This window comes from Sander vitreus, chromosome 4, assembly GCF_031162955.1.
Source record: "Sander vitreus isolate 19-12246 chromosome 4, sanVit1, whole genome shotgun sequence".
NCBI lineage: Eukaryota > Metazoa > Chordata > Actinopteri > Perciformes > Percidae > Sander > Sander vitreus.
The window spans coordinates 24237739-24253603 of record NC_135858.1 but is presented as its reverse complement, the minus strand read 5'-3'; the positions used below and the strand labels follow the sequence as shown (position 1 = coordinate 24253603).

The window sequence follows — 15865 nt, the reverse complement described above, 5'->3', positions numbered from 1 at the left end:
ATTTTGACTTGATGAAGGTGCTAGATGAAATGTTAAGGATCACCAGAGTTATTACAATTCATCCTGAGGGCAACATTAACGTTTGCGGCTAAGACGCTTTCTGGGTAGACATGCCATTAGTCTTATTTATGTCCAATTAGGTGATCTAGAGCTACTGAAAAGCCCGCTGCCATCACAACTACATGTAAACAGACAAATATAAATATAAAAAGGTTATGCACTGATAAATACAGACACAGATGGCGATTTCAAACTCAAAGCAGCTTGACCATGAAAACAATATAGAAATCTGCATTGGGGATCTGTAAAAAAAGGTAATTTGAGGTTTATTTTAGATAAACCTCAAATTAGATTAAAATTCTAATTATGAAATTAACATGGTTTCTCAAATCCTTACCATAAACCAGGGATGGAGGCTGAAGCACAGTCTGTTCCTCAGCCTCGCTTCCTTTTATTTGCTCAACCAGTGTGCAATGATTTCCTGTGCCAAGGTAGAGGCAGCACACATTACATTCTATTCTGAGCACAGGCTTCATCCTTTCTGTGTATTGTGAAATAATCCAATAATAGGGCTGAAAGTGAGAGAAACCCTGCAGAGATCTAATCAGTGCCACACATTGTACTGAGCCAGTGTCTAATGTATGCCAGAGCAGCATGTTCATCAGCAGCCATTTTCAGAAGCCAAATTTAAGAATTACCATTACTCAATGTTTGTGGTACATTTCTTATAGCGCAAATGAAACCAAAATGTCCTCTAACATTTGTGCTGAGGTTTCAATAGGCGACTCCCAGAACATCTGCAGAGGGGCAATTCTGAAATCTCGCTGAGCTGGTGGTTAAATGGCAGTGATAGACATTTTCTTCACTTCTTCGTTTTTTCTTTCAACTCCGCGACAGTGCAGTCCTCTGCCCCTTTTTGACCACACCAACTGACTCCTTCTTACACACAAGAACCCACTTTTATATTTCACCACATTATTTTGCAGCCACAGGGAAGGCTTCAGTCTATTCCTGCTGAATATTTACACATGCAATATCTTCCTCTGACAAGAAAATGCCAATTTACTTGGCACACTTTCATCCAATAAGCCAGATGCAAATTAATTCCAGTAAAGAAGGTCAAACATATTCAAGATTTTCTAAGCCCTCTTTAATAAAAAAGGGTCTGATGTTGTTCTAAATATGGAAGTACTCTAAAAATATGATGCACACTGCCCTGTGTACTGGCTTGTAACACATTCCGAATAGCTTTTGTTTTGTCGGCTTGATAACAAAATATGGGATTTCTTAAATTTACTTTAAATGGATAAGAATCTAGTTATAGAGACTACAGACTTATTCATACACAGGGCTCAAATGTGTGCAGTGGGCAGGTTACCAGAGCGATTTGGCTTAAAGAGTGCATCCTGCTCCACAGGATGTGGGGGAAATGCTGAGTTGGCAGATCAAGTTTTTTCCACCTGTTCGTAGAGGGAATGACCTCCACAAACAGGTAGACATCCCAGCAGGGTAAGTTCATGTTCAAGCCAAGCATGCAGGTGATGCACAGTCGAGTGATGAAGTCATAAAAGAGGAGTGATCTTAACTCATAACCCAAAAATTAAATAAGAGGCGAAGACGTGTCCGAAAGTAAGATACCCTGACACCTTGGAAATACAAGGAGCCATCTGGCAAAAGTGAATATAGAGTAACTCAAAAAGTTAATTCGATTTGACAAATATTTCTTCATTTTCACACAGCCGCGTTTTTTTCTTGCACAACATCCACATTTGAAGTTAATAAGAGACCTTAAGAGGAAGATAAATTAAAGCAGGACAAAAATGATCCATATGTATAAGGGATCAGAATTCAACAGCAATACACCTTTATTCTGGTCTTCCACTTCTGCTTAGTTTTCTCAATATTTACAGTGCAGTATTGATTTGTCTCATTATAAGCGCTCGAATAAATAGGGAGCCACAAAATGCCAGCAAATGTCAGCTGATGAAAATGCATGACTGATGGACGAACTGTGTGTTTCCATATCACATTCACACACAATTGGCTCTTACTGTCTGCCTATCCCCTCCTTAATGCTATGGGGATGCAACATCCTGCAAAATACCTTCAGAGTCAAGGAGGGTAATAAACTGATGATAAACACTTTCCTCACATAAACAGATCCGAGAACTTCATTTACACACTCTTGTAACCGAGGAAAGGGTCAATTTTAACTGAATTCAATCAGCGGAGGAAGTGCATTGTTTATAAAAATTCATAAATCTTTTGCCCTATTTCTAATCTGTCAAGAACTTGTGAATGAGGTCTCTATGGTTGGTTTATAATGTGCAGTTTAATCTTATTTGTGAACTGATTGAGCTGAATGTGAACAGAGCACAAAGTTGTGAGTGTATAATTGTGAGGGTCTGTTTAGACCCAAGCTTGACACATCCGCACTGGCAATGGCTCAAAATAGAAATGTTTCTTTTTCATTTTATTACTTTCAGTGACACAGTGACTCAGTTCTTATTCACTGTAAGAAAGCTTTAACATTTGCTGCTTTAAAGTCCTATCTAGGTCTGGTTGTTTAGGTCTAAATGCTGTATCTAACAGCAATTCTATAAACCCTTTTTCTAAACATTATCCTCAACTGTACCTTAGCCGACTGGCTAACACTGGCGCATTTACAGAAATGTTGATTAATATGCATTGTCCTAATCAAATAAACTTACAAACTAAACCCTTTTTATAAACATTATCCTCAACTGTACCTGTTGATGGACTGTGTCATACTGTGTAATTTGATTTAAGGTTAATACTTTATTTTATCATTATATGTTGATATCATTACGATACTGTAGTTGTTCTCTTTGTATTTTATCGTTGTATAATGTGACGGATTAATGTAGAGTTATAATCTGTTTAGTGTAAAGTATAATTTGTTTTTGGATCCCCATTAAATTCCACAAAGTTCCTTGGGTCAACATAAAATCAATAACAATGAAAAATAAACAATAAATAAATTGTAATTCTGAACAAAATATCTACAGAAATTCAAACTTCATGAAGGAAACCCAAGTCAAAAGATGATATAGCTTCAATTGTTTGATTGCCCAGCGATTTTCTAAGTTTAATACATAAAGACCACAGAGACTAGGACACAGATACATTTAAAAACCCCAAACAAAAAACAATAATCCTGATACTCTGATGTAGATATGTGTAAAATCCTTGTAGTGTGTGTAAATGAGTTGGTGCTCGAGTGTTTGCATATTGTTGGAGTGTGAATTTAGAGGATTGTTTATGAATACAATAATTAATTGTTCATCTAAATGTATCAAGTCAGTGTTGTTGAACAAGGAAACTGATGACATTGAGTGGCAGCATCAGTGCTTGTATTCTTGTTTTCCACCCCTGCTATGCCAGTATAATTAGCAGCTTTGTGAAGCTCACAGTAGATTGTTTATGTTTTATTAAAAACTCTTTCAAGGAAGTGTTAAATAGCAGTGTGGGAGTTTGAGGATGTACCTTTGGGGTCTTTAGCAGCTATTGGCATATTTATCTGACTAATAACATAACACAGCCGGTTTTGTGGCTGACACATCATCTGCAGTTCAGGTAACAACCATATTTATAATTCTTCAGCCTCTGCTAGTTGTCTCTAATTGTTCATCTAAATGTATCAAGTCAGTGTTGTTGAACAAGGAAACTGATGAGATAGAGTGGAAGCATCAGTGCTTGTATTCTTTTTGACAAATGTCCCACTGGACATAATATAAGGTATGCAGAGATATATTCTTTATCAACGACATTTCATTTCCGGGATTGTTCAGGTGCCGCCAGAATTTCCGCCGGATGTCCCTCATTTCGACCGGATGTCCTTTACCTTCCACTTTCTTTGTATTGACATTCTAAACTCCGGTGGATTTATGAGGACTATGGTTAACTGCTCCTCAGATCTCTGCAGGGTAAATCCAGACAGCTAGCTAGACTATCTGTCCAATCTGAGTTTTCTGATGCATGACTAAAACAACATTTTAACGTACACGTTCCACCTTCTCCGGAACCATCACCTTATCGTGGTGGAGAGGTTTGTGTGTCCCTATGAACCTGAGGGCTGTGTTGTCTGGAGCTTTGTGCTCCTGGTAGGGTCTCCCAAGGCAAAGTGGTCTCAGGTGAGGGGCCAGACAAAGAATAGTTCAAAAATCCTATGAAAAATCGAGAGGGATGAGGCGGCCTGCCCGGAGAGAAGCCGGGGCCCCCCCCTGGAGGCCAAGGCCCAGATGGAGGGCTCGTCAGCGAAACGTCTGGTGGCCGGGTTTGCCACGAGCCCGGCCGGGCACAGCCCGAAAAAGCTCGTGGCGGACATCTCTCTCCATCCCATGGGCCTACCTATTAGGGGAACGCTGGGGTCGGTGCGCTGCCACATGGGAAGCGAGTGAAAAGTCAGGCGCCTCGGCGGACTGAGCCAGGCAGCAGAGGCAGCTCTGGGGGCGTAAGAGTCTGCCTCTGCCTTGGGGAAGGCCGGAACTTGTCACGGAGATTGTGGGCGCTACCGGTTAGATCTGGTGGGAGCACCTCGCACAGTCTTGGTTCTGAGACACTCCTGGCTAGGGGTTGGACTCTTTTCTTCTCAGTTGCAGGGTGTGAGGCGCGGGCGGGTGGAATTACTCACAAGCAGCCCCGGCTGGCTGCTCAGTTTAACCCGGAGTTTAACCCGATGGGCGAGAGGAGTCGCCTCCTCACTTCCTCTGGGTTGTGGGAAAAACTCTGGCTGTTGTTTGTGCATATGCACCAAACAAGGAGTTCGGAGTGTCGACCTTCTTGGAGACCTTAGTGGAACCCCTGCATAGGGCTCCAGTGAAGAACTCCATAGTTCTGCTGGGGGACTCAACGCGCACGTGGGTAATGATGGAGACACATGGAGTGATTGGGAGAGCAGCCTCCTGATCCTAAACCAAGTGGTTGTTTGTTTGTTGGACTTCTGTACTGGTATGGATTGTCTATAAGTACCATGTTGAACATAAAGGATGCTCATAAGTGTACTTGGTACAGAGCACCCTAAGAGCCCAAAGGTCAATGATCGATTTTACTCAGCTCGTTTCATCTGATCTGAGACGTATGTTTTGAACACTGGAGTGAAGAGAGAGCGGAGCTGTCAACTGGATCACCATCTGGTGGTGAGTTGGGTCAGGGGTGAGGGAAGACTCTGGACAGGCCTAAGTAGCCCAAAGCAGGTGAGTGGGTAAATTGGGAATGTCTGGAGGAGGCTTGACAGACTTTCAACTCACCCCTCTGCTGAACTTTTAAATTACTTCCTGTGGAGGCTGGGGCATTGGGCAGTGGACCCAATGTTCAAAAGTTTCCGTGCTGAAGCTGCGGTGAAGAGCACTGGTCTTAGGGTCTTAGGTGCCTCAAGGGGCAGTAACCCCACGAACACCGTGAGCTGGGCACGATGGTCAGGGAAGCCGTCCGACGAAGAGAGGTCTTTCGAGGATATATTATCCCAGAGCGACTCCGGAGAGTGATTGCAAGTGCCGAAAGGAGCCCGAAGACTGCAGCCTCTGCCGTAAGAAAGAGGCAAGCAGCGTGTGTGGGAGAGTTCGGGAGAGACATGGAGAAGGACTTCGGTCGGCACCAAGGTACTTCTGGAAAACAGTTCAGCCACCTCAGGAGGGAGCGGAGAACCATCCAAGCTGTCGTAAGGATGGGACGCTGTTGACCTCCAGCTGGGGGGTAAGCAGAGGCGGTGGAAGGAGCACTTTGAGGAGCTTCCTAAATCCGACTAATCGCCCTTATGGTAGAGGCAGAGCGGAGGATGAGAGTTGGCATCAATTTCCCTGGTGGGGGTTGCTGGGGTGGTTAGCAACTCCACAGTGGCAAGCCCCAGGAATTTGATGAGATCAGGTCGAAAATGCTTCAGCCTCTGGTGTGAAGGTTGTCTTGATTTGACATCTCTTTTAACATTAAGTATGGAAGTCACAAGCACGAAGGTGCCTAAAGGAGTGGCAGATTGGGGTAGTGGTTCTTGCCCACACCAAAAAAGGGGACCAGAGGAATGTCAATACTTAATTGAGGGTATCACACTTCTCAACTCCCGGTAAAGTCTACTCCAAGGTGCTGGAAAGGAGGGTTAGGTCGATGATGAACCTCAGGTTGAAAGAGGATGAATCACAGTTCACGTCACAGGTCGTGGAACCAGCAGGTTAGATCTTTACTCTCGCAAGGTCCTGGAGGGAGCCTGGGAGTGCCCAGCCAGTCTACATGTGTTTGTGGATCTGGAGAAGGCGTATGACCGGGTGCAGGAGATACTGTGGGAGGTGCTGCGAGATACGGGGTGAGGGTCCTTCTCAGGGCCATCCAATCTCTGTACGACCAAAGCGGCTGTCTGGGTTCTCGACGGTGAAGTCGGACTGGCGTTTCAGTGAGTTGGCCTCCGCCAGGAATAAACTGTCACCAATCCTGTTTGTAGTATTTATGGACAGGATATCGGCGTGAGTCGGGGTGGAGAGAGGGTTGCAGTTCGTTGGGCTGGGGGATCTCATAGCTGCTTTTGCAGATGATGTGGTCCTGATGGCATCATCGGCCTGTGACCTTCAGCACTGGATCGGTTCGCAGCGATCGTGGCAAGCTGGGATGAGTATCAGCACCTCTAGAACAAGGCCTGGTTCGCCAGCAGGAAGCCGATGGAGTGCCTTCTCCAAGTGAGAATGATGCCATAGATGGGATCAGGCCCCCTTGGATGCAGTTGTTGATGGGAGAGGGACTGATGTTGGGGTCATTGGAGAGATAGGCTGACAGGTGCGATGGCCACATTCAATTTATCTTCCGTTGTGGCCAGAAAAGAAAACGCCCGAAGGCAAAGCTCTCAATCTACCCGGTCAGTTTTGTTCCTACCCTCACCTATGGTCATGAAAGGCTGGAGTCATGATCCAGGAGGTACAAGCGGCCGAAATGGGTTTCCTCAGGAGGGTGGCTGGCGTCTCCCTTAGAGATAGGGTGAGAAGCTTAGTTATCCGTGAGGAGCTCGGAGTAGAGCCGCTGCTCCTTTGCGTCGAAAGGAGCCAGTTGAGATCAGGTCAGGCATCTGGTAAGGATGCCCCCTGGGTGCCTCCCCTGGGAGGTGTTCAGGCACGCGTCCAGCTGGGAGAGGCCTCGGGAGACCCAGGACTAGAGTGGAGGATTATATCTCTAACCTGGCCTGGAGCGCCTGGGGATCCCAATCGAGCTAGTTAATGTGGCAGGAGAGGGAAGTTTGGATATATTTGGAACTGCTCAGAGCAGGACCCCGGATAAGCGGATGAAGATGGATGGATGGATGGACGTTCCACCAAAACAAGTTCCTTCCCCGAGGATATTTTGCAGCGGCACAGTAGCTCCGTCCGGTGCTTAGCGCCACCCAAGGCGATTGTGATTGGTTTAAAGAAATGCCAATAAACCAGAGCACGTTTTTCACCTATCCCAGAATGCTGTGTGGATTCGCCAGACCATCCTCCGCAGCGCTGTGGACAAAGGTCTGGCAATGCGAGACTAGCAGAGATATGAATAAAACATTTAATTAGACAAATCTGAACTAATACGTCTACAATATAGATGACTATATCTTTAATATAAGTTATTACTCATCAAGTCATGTAAATTCACCGCTCCATTACATGTTAAGTACGTGTCACATTTTTTGAGTATGGGATGTCAGTTGGTTGTTGTTTGGTTTCCTGTAACCTTTTAGATAAAAAATTTTTTTACATGTTTTTGTAAACTTGGGCTTTATCATCCTGGAACATGGGAACATCATGAGAGAAATGTGTTGGCAGCTTTGGGTACATCAGCTCTCTTCGTATAGTGTCTGCATGTGGAGAAATCCAAAGCTTGACAGACCTGCCATGCCTACTATATGTAGTAAACCATGTAGTTATGGTTGCTCAGCTATGATTGAGATGTTCGAGAGGAGGGGGTTAATTAATAAACAGTTAATTGCTCACAGTTTAGGTTTTGTTCCTTTTACACCATTTGCCACCCCTGCTATGACAGTATAATTAGCAGCTTTGTGAAGCTCACAGTAGATTGTTTTTATTGAAAACTCTTTCAAGGAAGTGTTAAATAGCAGTGTGGGAGTTTGAGGATGTACCTTTAGGGTCTTTAGCAGCTATCGGCATATTTCTCTGGCTGTTGGTGAGCATTGGATTCTGACTGCTGTTCTTGTTTGCAAAACAGTCTGTCTGGCAGATATCGTGACAGTTTCCCATTTTGCATCACATTACACAGCCGGTTTTGTGGCTGACGCATCATCTGCCGTTCAGGTAACAACTATATTTATCATTGTTCAGCCTCTGCTAGTTGCCTCATAGTGCTTTGACAGTATAGAAGTAGTGATAGTATTATCTCAACTGAGTGTTAATTGTTTTCAGTTGCTTGATGAAGTCTATGGTGTTGCTGTTATTATTCATGTATGTCGGTACGGACCATTTTCTGTTTTACATCTCAGACACACTGTTGTTTTGTCTGTGATCTAAAGTTGACTAACACATTTTGAAATTATGTACAGTATGTGTATTCAGAATAAAATAAAGCTTTATCTGTTATTATGTATCGCTTCCAAACTGACCACAGAATTATACTTTTCCCCAAATGCTTTGAAATGTTTATTTAATCCAGACAATGTTGCAGACAGAGATCTTTAAAAGCCAGTCTCAAAGTTAATGACAAATAGATTTAAAACCAAATAACCTTCTAAAACTTACAGCTGGGCACTGTAGCTTTTAGCAAACAGGAGTAAATAGTGATATTGTTGGGGACTATTTCCAGCTGTGGATATATACACATTTGGTTCACTAGTGAGTATTTACAGCAGCAGGACGGTGTATGTTGGGATCGACTCAAAATAAACTACAGTGCCCATGTTTATGGTAATGACAGAAAATGTGCAACGCTGCAGCTCAATGATATGCTTTTAATAGGTTTTGGCAAACAATGGAGGTCTATGGCACAGATGAATGAACTATATCAGGCTTTGGTGATTTCATACAGCCACACAAGCACGAACCACCAGTCTAACATGAAAAATGCACCTGGTTTTACTTTTCTTTTCGATAGAAAAACGGATCTGAATTTTTTGAGAAGAGACATTTATGTGGAAAGCCTAAACAAGAACAAGTGACAAGGGGATGGATAATTGTTTTCCAGCACAAGACTCCTTTTGATGAATGTCTCATTATAATCTGGAGATGACGGATGTGAGTTGGATAAAGCCTGGTGTGTATATGTCACTATTTGGGCAAAATGAGGGATATGAGGGCCTCTCAATCCTATTCTTTGCACAGTGAGGTGTAACGGTTCGGAGTGAAAGGTTTTAATGGCTTTCAGTTGTTATTATTCTGTGCGTTATGACAGCTTGATTGGGCCTGCGGTCTTATTTCATTGTTGTGCTATTTGCATGCACCTCCCTTTGACGCCTTCCACAGCTTTGTGTTGTTATGGTAATTTTGATAAGTAGATTGCATCTCGATGGCTGCTCCACTTGGGTCCTGTCTGCGGGAGAAGCCTGGAGCCACAGCATAATAATCGTAATGAACACATCTCTACTGTGTGCAAGGTTACAGTTAGGGTTTTCATTTAGTGTTAAGAGTTCATTTCAGAGCAGCACTCAAGCTAACAATCACATTTTAACTGATCAGGGGCTAAAGTGCCCCCCTGGTGCGACATTATTAACCATTGTGTTCTCCAAGTTTCTATATAAAATATATGGGTTTCTTTCAACTAAATTGCCCAAAATCAAAATGGATAGTTCCATACACAAAACAGGCTGTACTTATGCATCAACATAGGTTCCCCTGATCTTATCTATTAGCTAAAATAATTTATAATATCCAGGGTTTTAAACTAAAAAAATAGGCATAATTTGATATAAATTACGTTTATTGACCATATATTCCAAATATAAGTGTAAAACTAGCAGTGATAAGTTGGAATCAAGCTGTAACCACCCAATGTAACACAGAATTGGGTGATAATTTAAACTGTATGCTTTATAAAACAGGCAAAACAGACTTTTGAATTTTGACCATGGTTGATGGGAAGACAACACAAGGGTTGAAGCAACACTATGTAACTTTTCCCACTTTGGTCTCCCTACAGGTTGTCTCATTGGAACTACAGCTGCAGCTAAAAGATACATAGTGTTGCTTTAAGGCAAGAATGAATAGTGTAATTTTACTATCCACATAACCTAAGTTCATGATTATTACTTCTCTCTACTCTGACATGACATCTTTTGCATGTCTGTCTGTCCTGTTTTTACATGTTTGGGGAGTTTTTCCTTAAGTCTTTCATCCATAGGTCTGAGGACAAAGGTTGACAAATTCTGTAAAGCCCTTTGAGGCAAATTTGTGATTTTGGTATATATAATAATTATTGACTTAACTCGAAACCAAGCATACAGAAATGTCCCATTAGGGCATAACGTGGTAAAATAAAGATTTCAAAACAAAGGGCACTTAAGCATTGAGAGAAATTCTAAATTTGAAAACACTGATCTGGCCCAATACATGTTTTGTACTTGTAGCCTTTTGACTTTGGAATAAAGCTGATTCTGAATTTGATAAACATTTATCATAGCACCTTTAACCAGGTCAAGTTGCCCTTGAGTTTAACCCTTCTCTGAATGACCGAGAACCTTCCCAGGCATTAATTAGGGCCCGAGCGCCGACAGCGGCGAAGGCCCTATTGGAACTGAAGGAATTATTATTATTCTTTTTCCCGGCAAATGAATTGCCTTTTTGAGGGGCTTAACATATTCAAAAACTCACCAAATTTGGCACTCGCATCAAGCCTGGTGACAATTTACGTATTGTAAGGGTTTCGAGAATAGGCCCGCAAAAATGGCTCGCTAGCGCCCCCTACAAAGTTAAAAAATGTGAGCCCCTGCAGTACGTTTAACGTAGACTAACGAAACTTGGTACACATATGTAACATGTCAAGACGTACAAGAAATGTCATTGGAGCCATACCCTAAACCCAACAGGAAGTCCGCCATTTTTTATTGAAAGTTCCAAATTAGTGTGATTTTGGCCATTTCCACGTCGTACTTTAACAAACTCCTCCTAGAGATTTCATCAGATCAACTTCAAATTTGGTCTGTACCATCTTAAGACATTAAAGATGAAAAGTTGTTGTTGTTGTTGTGAACAGAAATTTTTTTCGTCATAGGGCATGGCCGTGGCGGAGCGGCCATTTTGTGCATTTCGCCATCAAAACAGGAAGTGGGTGTAACTTGACTGTACATTGTCCAACTGGCTCGAAACTTTTCAGGATTCATAAGACTCTATCTCTGAGGACAAATAAAGGCCAATATTTACTCAAAGTCATAGCGCCCCCTAGTGGCAACAGGAAGTAAGCCTAAAAGTCAAGGTTCTATACTTTAACAAACTCCTCCTAGAGATTTCATCCGATGGACTTGGTAGACAAATTTGGTCTGTACCATCTCAACACCTTAGACATGAAAAGTTATTAAAAGAAAAACTTTTCGTCAAACGGTGTGGGCGTGGCGTGGTGGCCATTTTGAGTGTTTAGCGATGGACAAAGAAGTTGTTGTAACTTGAGTGTATGTTGTCGTATCTGCCCAAACTTTTAACCGTTTAAGGTAGAGTCTTGTGTGAGGTATCAATGAACTCAGCAGAGACTTCCTTATTCATTGATCATGGTTTGGCCCGCCCCCTATGCTTTGGCCACGCCCCCTTTCACAGGTAATGAACTATAGGACGTAAAGTCTTGTGTGAGGTACCATTGAACTCAGCAGGGAGTTCCCTTTTCATTGGTGACGATTTGCGGTGTCTGAGTGCCGCTCAAATGCAAAGGTCGCAAGGACCGGCGTCCGCCAGTAACCCTGACGCGCGTTCAGAGGCACGAGGGCCCGTCCAACGCTGCTTGCATCTTTAATTAGTTTAGTATTTATATTAATGATTAATATAAATACTCTAACCAAAATCTTTTATTTGAAATGCATAGTTATGTAAATCTTATCTAGCTAGAATCCTTGTTCGCCATTATCTGTTTAAAGGGGGGGAAAAACACATAGCTACATCCTCTTTGCTATACGTTACAACGATATAGTGAGGCATTTCAAAGAGAAATCTGTTTTCTGCATCTGCAGCAGTCTCATTCAGATGCTCTTCATTTGAGCAGGTTTTCTCCAGAGTCTTCAACTGCTGCTCTTAAAGGAGTGATAACACAAGTTTGCAACTTGAAAAATAATTAACAACTGCAATTGCCCTTGAATTAGACAGTGTTGTGTAATTGAACTTGTGCAGGAAATATAACAATCTTCTACAACTCAGTTCCACCGCTGCCTTGACCAACATTGAAAAACAGCACAACTACTGTGTGCTATTCATACAAGCACAAATCATTATGCTTAGCTTGGCATTTACCCTAACTCATAAGTCATGTATGTTTCAGCACAATGGATAGCTCCTTCACTGATGAATCTGATAAAGAAGACTACAATTTGGGGAAATATTTTTGAATTCATACAGAGAAGTATTCTAACAATGAATTGTTGCAAGCAAAATCACATCATCACACATCTCTAAAAGCCTCAACACACATGCCTTTTCTATTTTTCACTTTTCCCCTCACCTGACAATGTAGTTTCCCTCTAGTCATGCATGCAGCATAACTATTTCCAGCACTGACACAATTCGCCTGCTTCAGGTGTATGTTTGCATATGTTTGTATGCCTGCAGGCGTGTGTTTTTGCATTACAGTTTGTGTGTGTGTGTGTGTGTGTGTGTGTGTGTGTGTGTGTGTGTGTATGTGTGTGTGTGTGTGTGTGTGTGTGTGTGTGTGTGTGTGTGTGTGTGTGTGTGTAACATTGCCTCATGAATCCCAGCGCCTGACGTGGGGCCAGTAAGGAGTATAGCTGCCATCTGGTCAGCCCTGAGGGAGTCCACCGGCCACCCAGAGCTGCTCGACCCTAACAAGTAGCATGTCTGACATCTCCAACTCATCTCCAACCCACCAAACGGCAGATAATGAGGGGCAGACAGCTGGCCGACAGACCCAAGAAAACTGCCTACTGAGCTATTTAGCAACATAAGCAGTTCTATGTTAGTTTCATGTAGGCATGTTGCTGCCTGGATGTGTGTGTGTGTGTGTGTGTGTGTGTGTGTGTGTGTGTGTGTGTGTGTGTGTGTGCACAGTTTCCCTTCAAAGTCAGGCATATCCGTGCATCTTACAATACACTCTCTTATTCACAACTCAATAATGAGGCTTCTTCTGTAAATACTGTACATAGGCTCTGTATCACAGCTTTGTGATAGAAGGATATGTGGTTGCATCATAAGTCCTACAGATGGCAGTATTTCTAAGGAAACTAGTGAGTGTATTCTGAATGAAAAGAAAACGCATAAATATTCACTGTGAAAGGTTGTATGACTTATTTATAAAAATGGTCCTGTCTCAGTCTGAATCTGACTGGGCGAGTGGGCCTAACCAGCATGTGAGCTGCTGTAACATAATTTCCTTTCACATTCTTCTAAACCACAGTTTACATTTACCTCAGAGGATGTGTGGATGGATACTTGTTTCAAAATATACACTGAGCCACAAATACAGCCCTTTGTACATGTGGAAGGCAGTCATTTTTACAAAAACATGAAGATAGCAATCATTTGACAAATAGACCTATTTTAGACCCTGACATTATCTTCATCCTGTGCGCTGCTGATAACAAAGGCAGACTAGGGCCAATATGTCTACATTCTAGATATATTTCTGTTGAATCTCTACTACATGTATTGCATTTATTGATTATTTCTCCATATTAAAAAAAAAAATTGAATACCGATTGAAATCTACAAACACTTTAGAGAGTTCACCTAATGACTAAGGAACATTAAATGTATTGCAGTGCGCTCAAGTTGTGCCAAAGGATGACGCGACGGAGGTTGGGTCTAAAAACGCACACTGTACGTGAGGTGCAAGTGAACTGATGAGTGACTTCATGTAGCACCGGCATGCACACCGAGAGAGAGAGAGAGAGAGAGAGAGAGAGAGAGAGAGAGAGAGAGAGAGAGAGAGAGAGAGAGAGAGAGAGAGAGAGAGAGAGAGAGAGAGAGAGATATAGAGGGAGGTTGTATGACAGCCTTTTACAGAAAATGATCAATCCCTGAACGAGGTAGGAGGGTCACTTGATACCGTCTCCTTCTTAGCCGCTGACGGAGAGATGCTCACTGCTGTCCAGATGACTTTACTGGCTGACTGTGCATCGCGTGCAGCGCGTAGAATAAATTAACCGACAGTTTATCTAGCTGAATTTGGCGTCCACACTCATTCACTTGCTGACTGGCAGGCTGGCTGACACGCGGGACGTTTTCCCCCCTAAAAATTCCAGCGAAATAACCGGATCTGTGCTACTCATGAATGAGTCTCCTCTTATTTCAAGGTGAGTAGCAGCTCCTTTACTGTTAGTTGCAGAGCAGCAGCCTGTAGTGCTGTGCAGCCCGGCAGTGTGCAGGAGAGCAAAGTTGGGCAGACTTTACGCGCTTGGGCGTAGTGAAAAACCTCCGGTGCACTCTGAATCAAGGTGTTATATGAAATGTTTACATGAGAAAATTATCAAATTACTCCTCTGCTGGCCACCTGGGGCAACCAACAGATGTGGTCTGATGCTCTGGAGAGTAAATGTCTCAGCTTCAGCACCCATCACAGACAGGAGGCAGAGCATTGTGTAGGTTTGGTGCAAATCATTGCATTATCACAGGGATACATTTCACTCTACTTTAGGCAAAGCCTGCTATAGCAGCCGGCTTGTGCAGATTTTTCCACAACTCTTTACACTTGTGGATTATTCTGGGCAGCGCATCAGATCAGTGGTCATCAGGAGAATACCAAAGTGAAGTATTTAGCCTGGAGATAGTGAGTCCTCCAGTGCTGCCCTGCCTCCTGCCTCCTGCAGCCAGGGCTTGTGCAGCCTTGGCAGCCTGAGCAGAGCAGAAGCTTTTGGGATGCTGATAAGGCTGGGCAGGAGCTGAGATGGAGCCTGAGCCCGAGAGAACTAAAGCACACACGGCTGTAGCGGTGCCAACCTCAACAATGATGTTGACCAAGTGCGTCTTTGTTAGAGCCCCCGTCTGTGTGTGTGTGTGTGTGTGTGTGTGTGTGTGTGTGTGTGTGTTTGGGTGCAAGTAGAGGGGGTGAGGAGGGCTGGTTGTTAGATTCACAGTTCTTTGACTCTCACCCCTCATGGAAACCAGATGAACCCGTGTTACCTCTGTATGCTCTTTCTGGTCTGGCTTATCTGGCCGGCCAGTTGGACTAGCTTTTTATTCTCCTGGCCCCTCCAGAGTAGTTAAAACCTCTCATGGAGGGAGGGAGGGAAGGAGGGAGAGAGAGAGAGAGAGAGAGAGAGAGAGAGAGAGAGAGAGAGAGAGAGAGAGATTGGCTTCTCCCTCAGCATGTTCATGCCAGTCATGCACACTTTATCAGTTGCATGCTAATTTTAGGATTTATATGAATCTCCACATTAGTTCTGTCTCTCACTCTTTTGCTGTTTTTGACAGCAACAAATGAAATTTGAGGTTTGGGTTGTGATGATGAAAGGTGTTCATCTAGTACATGCAGTTAAGGGGTTAACCAATCTAAACTCAGAGGCTGACCATTTTTTTTTAGGGTTAGTTTTTCAAAAAATACATATTTTACCCCCCTTACTGCTTGTATTTTCTAGCCATGCAGATACTTTTAGTTTTACACGCTGAGGTTTTAAGATATATTCATACCATTTTTCCACAACGTAGAGTCAGATTGATACACTGTATATTAGATAAAAAGGAATAAAGCATGAATTGTTCATTGGATTGTTCACTGATTTCTATTTGAAGAGTGTTATATT

At 43.0% G+C, this 15865-nt stretch overlaps 1 protein-coding gene across 1 annotated transcript in view; it reads left to right on the top strand.

Annotated features, from left to right (window-relative positions):
• Positions 1-8231: 8231 nt before the first annotated feature.
• Positions 8232-15865, top strand: part of LOC144517187 (plexin-A2-like) — a 93452-nt gene continuing 85818 nt past the window's right edge. Inside the window, exon 1 of the mRNA XM_078249109.1 lies at positions 8232-8279. The gene's annotated coding sequence lies outside the window, so the exon portion shown is untranslated. The remainder of the gene's footprint in view (positions 8280-15865) is intronic.